General features: G+C 45.1%; 1 long non-coding RNA gene across 1 annotated transcript; it reads right to left on the bottom strand.

The window, feature by feature from the left end:
* Nucleotides 1-253: 253 nt before the first annotated feature.
* LOC138681879 (uncharacterized) lies at nucleotides 254-7,202 on the bottom strand. The gene is made up of 3 exons (XR_011322085.1): nucleotides 5,095-7,202; nucleotides 1,047-1,436; nucleotides 254-909 (listed from the first exon to the last, which is right to left on the bottom strand). It is a non-coding gene; the product is annotated as an uncharacterized lncRNA (long non-coding RNA).
* Between the last annotated feature and the right edge of the window lie 1,307 nt (nucleotides 7,203-8,509).

Genomic DNA, 8,509 nt, shown 5'->3' with positions numbered 1-8,509 from the left:
CGTAAATCACTACTTGCTGGAAGTTCTTTCTTCTATAAAGGACAAGCTACTGTTTTGAGGGTCATGCACTCTCTCTGAGATTTTCCCCATTTCTGCACAAGAGTTCATCCTCTGAGCACAGCCAAAGGGGAGAGTGGGGCAGAGCAGCAGGGAAACACAGCCAAGGACGGCCTGGGAACAATTCCATGCACCTCTTTCTTTCGGTCCCTCAACGCATACTGACAGAAACAGATATGGCTGAGAACACCAACAACCTGATCTGCTCTTTGATTTTTATTTTTTGTGTAGAGGGGCTGTTCCAGTACACAGAAAGTTGATGAGGTTTTGCAATTAGCAATATGAGCTTTGAACCAGTGCTTAGAATGGTTGGCATTTAAATACATACAGACACACTTTGCTGTCCAGCACCGGGCAGTTGAAATACTTATTCACAGACCTTTCACAGTCTGGTTCTGTGTCTGCATAACACTTCTCAAGCCAATCAGAGATAGGTACAAGGATTTCAGTGAAAAAGACCTGTAAAGTCAAAAGTCTTTAAGCAGCTCAGAGCGTATAAAACTTTTTGAACAGATGATGAAAGTCAGTGAAACAGAAAGGACAAGCTCGTCTGTGTGACCATCTCCAGCTCAAGCTTCTTTGCTGATGCCGGGGGGATACAGTATAAATATAAGACAAAAAAAAAAAAAGGAGAAACAGAATGAGTCTGATATCTTCAGCCTCTGGAATGGCATCAGCTGGAATTGCACAGGTGCTCTCATATCACTTGGTTCTGCACCCCTGCTCCCTGTAACAGATGATGTGCTTTCCTGCAGCTTTTTGAAGTTCAGCTGAGATGGGCAGCTCGAGTTAAAAACTTAATCCAGGGAAGACCAAAGCAAATGTGGCAGAGCGTAGGCACGTGTGTGAAACCTGAAAGGAAAAGCAGAGGTAAGATCCCTTCCATCACTGCTCATCCTTAGGCTTGCCCTGCAGGCACCCCACCCAAAGACTTGCAGTTGGCCTTGGACACACAGGTAACACAAGGGGGGAAATACTTCCTTCCCTACCTATGCCTTTACAAGTAGCAACTCCTCCAGCCAGACAGCTTTGCATCTGTGGCAATAAATGCAGCTCAGCAGTTAGGGGACTGTGTATCTTGAAGGACTAAGACTTCAGCAAAACCCCTCTCATCTGAAGGAAATTAATTTGCTTTGCCAAGCCAACTTGACTTTTCTAAAATAGAAAAATAGAACAGCTAAGCCAGAATGTAAATTTATGAAGTGATTTGGAGAAACTAAAAAGTACTTTTGAAAACCAGAAGGAAAGTAAGAAGAGGGAAAATTATAATGTACCAATTAGAGTGGAATGTGAGTCGTCCACACTAATGCAGGACTCTTTTTATTTTGTTTTCCAGGAGAGTCTTCAAAAATATTGAAATTCAGCATCAGCACCTCAGACTGGCAACAAGGATGACAACAATAATAACAAGCCACCGTATTTCAAATAGGCAAGAGAAAAGCTAGGTCTTTCAGGTTTTATCCACTGTCTTAATAACTTGTATCCATTAAAATTCATAGAAATTTCAATGGGATCATAGCTTCACTGCATTTTTGAAAATCAATAACCAGTAGAGTCCTGTGACAGTGCTTTAGGCTCATGAAAAAGCCTGACCAGAGTAAAAAATATGCTTGCATTTTGTCAGCGTTAGTTGCCATCGCTTCCAATTCTGAACCAAAACAAGCATGTGTGCACACATGCACGCATAGACATACATCCTTTCATCTTTTTCATAATAATTTCCTACCTCCCACACACAAAAAGAAAAGGTGGTTTTGTATTGTTTTACCAATGCAGAAAATTAGTAAACACTGAATTGGTTCACCCCTCACTCTGGGTGAGGTTCATTAAGATCCAGTGGAAGAAAGAGAAGTGCTTTAAAGTGACAGTTTGTAAGAGAATCATGTGCAGCCCATTCACAGATCCTAAAACAGGTTTTTGGGATCTCAAGGTTATGTACATATTTTGACAACAAAGAATTCAGCTCTGAAAAAGGAAGTCCACACTCTTCTGAAAATTAAAGAAAATCTTACAGCTCCATTCCCACAAAACTGCTTAAAATGGTTCAATAAATAAAAATGAAAATGAAGAGAAAGGCTCAAGCTTCCCAACACGACTGCAGCCAGCCCAGCCGCAGGGCCAGACCTGGCGGGACGTACTGCCGGATCAAAACTCGGAGGGAAACAAGGTGAGCCTGGCATCGTTCACCTGGGAGCTTTTGGCTGGCGCCTTGGCCCCTCGCCTGCTGCTTCACCTCGCTGCGCCCTTCAGACCCACCGCAGTAAGCCAATCCCCAGCAAAAGTTCAAAGCCTTATCACCTCCCTCCACTGGGCAGAAACTGCAGCCCTGGGACTTTGAGAGAGCGATGGCAGCCAGGGGAAATGGAGGGAATGGGGGGAAAAGCTGCTGCGTCACCGTATAACGCTTGGCACCCTGTTGCAGGGAGTGAGACAGCAAAGTCAGCTGCGGTTGAGCCTAATCCTCACCAGCAAGGGGGAGAGCAGGAAAGAGAAAGCTGAGGAGGAAACAGTGGGGAATTCCCCTCAGCAACAGTGATCTTTGAAAGCATAGAGATATGAGTTATTTTTGGACTGTAGGGACACTTAGCAGGAGCCGGGGGTTATTCATGCGGAGGAGTTCAGAACAGGCTGTAAGCGCTTTGGGAGGATCCTAAACTGAATGTAAACTGAGTAAGTCTCTGGTCAGCTGTGAGAGGGAAGCTGCAGTGATTTATTTGGGCTGAAAAGGTTTTAAAAAAAACCTTACAGGCTTCCTGGGACCATTGCTTACCGCAATGACCATCACTGCAGCAGTGTTCAAGGCATCTGCTGTCTTCACCTCCGGCTTCTCTCTGTAGAGGGTACGACACAGGCACTTTTATTTTCAATGCTCATGATTATTTTGCCTGGGAAGCTCAGTGCAAGGGGACTTAAATCCACTTTTGGTAGCCTCTCAGCCCCAAAGAAATACAAATAATAGCAAAATACACCAACTGAAGCTATCAGAAAGGCCTCTACCATTTCTACCTGTACCTTCTGGGGCTCTGAAGCACCATGGGCTCAAATGTGCATGCTCATTTGCTGGGACAGCCCAGCCCCAAAGTCAGGACCCAGCTGGTGGCCATCAGCAAACAAGGGAAACAGAAATGACAAGCTCAAAGAGAGGAATCTGGAGCAGGGGCCCCAACACACCCACATATAGCCTATTACACTGCAAAGACATCCAGGAGACGCCACCAGCAGGAACCCTGCCCAGACGTGTTAAGCAATTCCCTGCTGATATGGATTGCATCAGTTCTCTGGATACAGCTAAATCACGCCAGTGATTTTTGCTGTCCTTGAAACTCTTTAAAATACACAGTAAAAGCTTTTTTTTTTTTTAACCATTGTTAAAACTCAGATTGCCCCATATGTTTTATATTTTCTGTTCATTTGCTGGGACAGAGAATACCTTTGGGCAAAGTCTTTGTTTCCTTAAACTTAACTCACCTGTATAACCCATAGAGATGAACAGTTTTCAGAAGGAAGGTACAGAGAAGTCCAGCAGTAAGTACAGACTACAGTTTCTTTGCCATGTAGATGATGTCTTTCCTCATTATGGCGCAGCCTTTTCAGTTCCAGTGTGCTTTGCCCTCAGTTTATGCACCAGTTCCCCGTTTCTTCAGCCCTCCTCGGACAACCTCGAAATTAGGGTTAGGCAGCAGCTAAACTGGAAGACTGCTCTGACCACCCCTGCTCACTCACATTATTTCAAATAACCTCCCGTGTAGAAAAATCTCTCCCAGTTGGAGGGCAGCTTCCCTCCAGCAGCAGCTCATGCCAAGGGATTCTGTGAAGGGCCGGAGCATCCTTTCCTCCTCCCCACAAAATCCTAGCCGGATGATGCCACTGTGCATCAACAAAAAGAGAGCAAGGTCGCAACGGCACCCACCTCACGCCGCCTTTCTGCCCGAGAGAGGAGGCAGCCCCGTGCGTGGAAGGTGCCGGGCCGGGGAGGGTGAAGGAGGCAGGTGCCGGCGGCCAGGTCACGCAGGCACGCCAAAGGCTTTGCCCATGTCCAGCTTCCACCCTCTGCGCTAACTCTTGCTCCCTCAGAGGGGATGGGAAAAGCAAACCCTGGAGAGGAGCCACAATAACGGGGCTGTCTAAAATGCCACCTCGAAGGAACGGAGCGGTCTCCCACCTGCCTGCCACCCACGCTCCCTCCCCACTACCCCTCTGCCCCGCCACATCCTCCCCAGGCCTGCTGAGGGATCCTGTTTTTACACATCCTGCTCATCCACAAGCAGCCTTACTGATGTCCACAGCCCCTCTGGCCCCAGAAAGGTCTCCTCGAAGTGACTGCCAGTGCTGTCACACGCTGGATCTGCTCCCTTTTGCCCAGAGCCGCACTTCCACAGCTCTGGGATGCTTCAGGCTGAGCAGTGGCCAAAACTGAAGAGCAAGGAGCCATCCGAGCACCGTGTTAGAAGACACCTGAGTCAGATGTGGAGTAGATGGGGATCAGCATAGTCTGATCTGGGTTTGGGGGAGGCAGGGAGCAGATGAGGACCAGCAGCTGGAGCATGAAAAGGCAAAGAAGATGAGGAGGGCAAAATGGGGGGGGACACAAGTTTGGAAGCTGGCAAGACCATGAGGAAAACAACGTGCAGGGGGAGTAGAAAGGGAAAACTGGGACTGGCTGAGTAGTGAGAGCATGAAAGAGCAAAGCAGGGACTGGTGTTCAGCAAGGCAGTAGGAAGAGCGACATATAAATAAAACATGGTACAAGAAGCACAGAGGCCTGGGGAGAACCAGAAATGTGGAGAAAGGCGAGCACGCGGCATCAGGAGAGAGGGAGAGGTACAAAACATTATACAAAGAAAAAGTAGAAAGATTAAAGCAAAAGCTTCTGTGCTCGGGAGCTGAGAGGCATTGGAGCTCTCCTTTTTTTTTCCCTTTTCTGTCCAGAAATGCCTATGAAAGTTCCTGACAGAGTGTCCCAGCTCTCCCAAAAGCCTCAGCCACCCTGCACAGGGCAGCTGGCAGCTGCTCTCTGCCACCTTCTTCATCCTGTACCTGGCACCAGTCCTGTAGGGAAACTCCCATTTTTGTCCTGGCTGTTGGCATGTCTGCAGGTATCAACAATATGATAAATCCATGTGTTTTCCTTGCTTTTTAGAAACCCAGGCTCCCAATCTTGATTCCATCCGCCGCAGCATGTAGCATCATGTAACCCCTGTACAGAGAATACACGTTAGGAGACACAACCCGCCAAGGACTCTGCTCCACTGACTGACTCTATTTCTTTTTAAAAGAAGAGATTTCAAATGAAATATTCGGAGCCAGTGCAAAAAACCCAAATGTGTTCCTCTTAAACTCAAGCCCGTGGAAGGAAAACATTTTCGTTTTATTTTTCTGGAGGAAAAAACAAAAGCATCACACTTCCAGAGTGACACAACCACACTTCCCGGAGGGGTTTCCAGCTAAAAGCAAAACCCATCAATGGACAATTTAATTTTCTTGAAATGGCACTTTCCCTCAATAAATGAATAAACTTACTTCATTTTTTACTTTCTATTGTTAATCTGTAAAGCACAGTAATGCTACCTATTAATCTCTTTGAGATGTTATGAAAATAAAGCCATGTGAAGCACTCAGTTGCTGTAGTAATTAGCATCATAGGAAAAGGCCAATGAGGAAACAAAGGACATCATTGTCTCCAGAACACGGTTTAAATCATGCATGAACTGTGTGTTAACCTTAAGACCCACGTAAAATGAGGAGGAGGGAAAAAACCACACTGAGGCAAAAATCCTGCAAGAATAAATATGCTGTGTGCTGAGATAATTAAAGGCTTCATGGCTCACACAGGCACCTTCTTTCTGACATTTCCTGGGAGATTTTTAGGCAACTTGGCAACCAGAAGAATGTTTTTATTAGCTAATGGGTTTTGTGTCAAACTCTGTTTGATTTGCCTTGTATGCGTAATTTAGTCTCTTGTCTGGATACTTGAGGAAATTATGAATTTTGAAGTTCTTTTTCCATTAGACTAGGTACCTCATAAATATATCTAAACCATACCCTATATATATATATATTTAAAAATACTTAGGATAAAAAACTTCACTTTCTGTTCTAACCTTTGTCCACAATCTATTTTTTTGCTCTGGAGGACTTTCTTTTTATCAGCTTTATGCTCCACTCTATCTTCAATAAAAAAAATAAATGCTTCCTAATCACAAGACATGACAGAGCTTGCTACGTTTTGAAACAGGAGTATGCTTGGGTGCTTAAGAGCATTTGGCTTTGTGCTTTGCATCTAACCAACAACGCACCCAGGTGAGCTGCTATTGGACAGGGACTTAATCCTTGTCAAGTTTAATCACTACATTAAAAGATTCAAAGACTAACGTTAAAGGCCATTCAGTTTGAGCACCATAGACTAAAATGAGGGAGTTGGGAAAAGCCACTGGGTTTTATCTAGGCAAAACCTGTTTTAAATCTTTGAGAACAAAAGCCAGGGGAGCTGAGAAGAAAAATCCTTCTCTGTGGCCCCTGCTCCCCATGGCTCAGACATCCACCCCGATGCCCTCGGACTTCCTGCAAGTTTCACATATGAGGTGTTACTTGCGCCATTTACTTAAATAGCTGCAATAAATTGTTAGCTCTGGCCTGCTTCTGTTCTGCATGACAGCAATAAGAAAGTTATTAGGTCAGTACTGAATGCACTGAAAAATCCCATCCCTGCTCGGTGCATAATGCTCTGCAGCGAGGATGACTCATCTGTTCCCCAGTGCAGAAGACACAAGGGGGCCATTTTACATCCCCTCAGGAATTTGATCCCCAAATGTAAAGTCTTCTGCTTGAATTCCATGTCGTTTCAGGATGTGATTGCCAGCAGCAGTAGCCAGGGCTGTTGCTGCCTGTCCAGTTGGCTAAGGATTTAGAAGCCTCTCTTGGAGGTGTGGACTTTGCTAGAACAAAACCCAGGTGCTGTCACGGTGCTTAACTCAGATCTCAGGCAGCTACACAGGTTTGTCCCCTGGGGCCACACGGCTCCCATGTTGCATGAACTCCGTTGGCTTTCAAATTCAGTTCTCCAGCCCAAATCCACTACTAGGCATTTTCAGCCTAGTAATTCATCAGCTGGAGGACTCTGATGCTACTATGGGGCAAATGCAATGCCTTCTGCACTGTGTCCCAAAGTCTCTGTCCCTCAATGCCCAGATGAGGGCACTGATGGAGGCCACCACAGATTCTTCCTTGAGTTTCTTACAGGTTTTCTTCCAGTGGAAGCCAGGGTAGGCAGTGGGGGAGGAGAGATGCATGCTGGTTCTCTCTCTAATGTGCTGTCAGGGTGGGTGCAGGTACGACAGCTCGGAGGCATCCCCATGGCTGCCCAGATAGATACCTCATGTCTCAGAGGATATACCATTCAAAGTTCCTTTCACTGGCAAAGACCAAGTTTAACCAACTTCAGAGGATGCTTTGAGGATAATTAGTTATTTAACCAGACCATTTCCAGAGTGTTATTGAGAAGACCAGAGAGCTTGAAGGGTATTTTAGTCGTTTAGTTCATACTTCCTTACATGTTGTGCTAGTTAACTTTGCTGCTCAGTTTATACCTGTGTTAAGTGTAAGTGTATCTGGAGGTGGTATATAGATGCATCACATAAAAGGACAAAATAATAACATTAATCATCATATTGATTTTAACCATATTCCTACAATATAAATGGAAGCTGAAATTCCAGCTGAGATGGACACCTGAGATGCCTTCCATTGAGTAGGGAGAAAATACAACATTACAAGACCATCATAAGGAACTCTACTGAAGATACAAGATCTTTTTAATTGTATTAATGAATTCATATATGAAAAATCAGATTTCAGAACTCAAATCACAAGGTAGTTGAAGGAGAACTTGGGTCTACAGCAAGGTTTCCCCACATTACGATCCCTCTTCTTGCAAAGAACGGTACGAAGAACTGAACCTGCAAATCCTGCCTTGTATGACCTTCCCTGTGAACAACAGGGGCTGTCCAAAGCCTCTCGCATTAATTTCCCAAGTGGGTGAGAAATTAGTGTTGCGATAGCAGTGCATACGGTACCTTTGTACTTGCTTTATCTACAGATAAAATTTAGTTTTTCACAGGCAACCCTACAGTAATCATCACTCCTTCCAGCTACCAGAACCTGGCACAAACTTCCAGGGAGCAGCTCTGTTTCAATAATCAGCTTCTGCCAGCACCCGTGGAGCAAAGACATCCCTCCCTGATGCTTTCCCTGCAGCCCTTTTATCTATGCTGCCTTGACTGAAAACATTTTCACAGCCACAACGCTAACAATATCACACATCTTTTCAAACATCAAGTCTTCCTCATATGGTAAAAAAAAAAGAAATTGTAAACCAGCAGACTACACAGTGATAAACACTGATGTAGAATCTACATCACATAAGGGTCTTGTCAGTAAGGTCATTCCTTATGAA

The sequence above is a fragment of the Haliaeetus albicilla genome, chromosome 25 (genome assembly GCF_947461875.1).
Source record: "Haliaeetus albicilla chromosome 25, bHalAlb1.1, whole genome shotgun sequence".
Lineage (NCBI taxonomy): Eukaryota > Metazoa > Chordata > Aves > Accipitriformes > Accipitridae > Haliaeetus > Haliaeetus albicilla.
The sequence above is the reverse complement of the archived record's forward strand: the minus strand, read 5'-3'. Positions and strand labels throughout refer to the sequence as shown.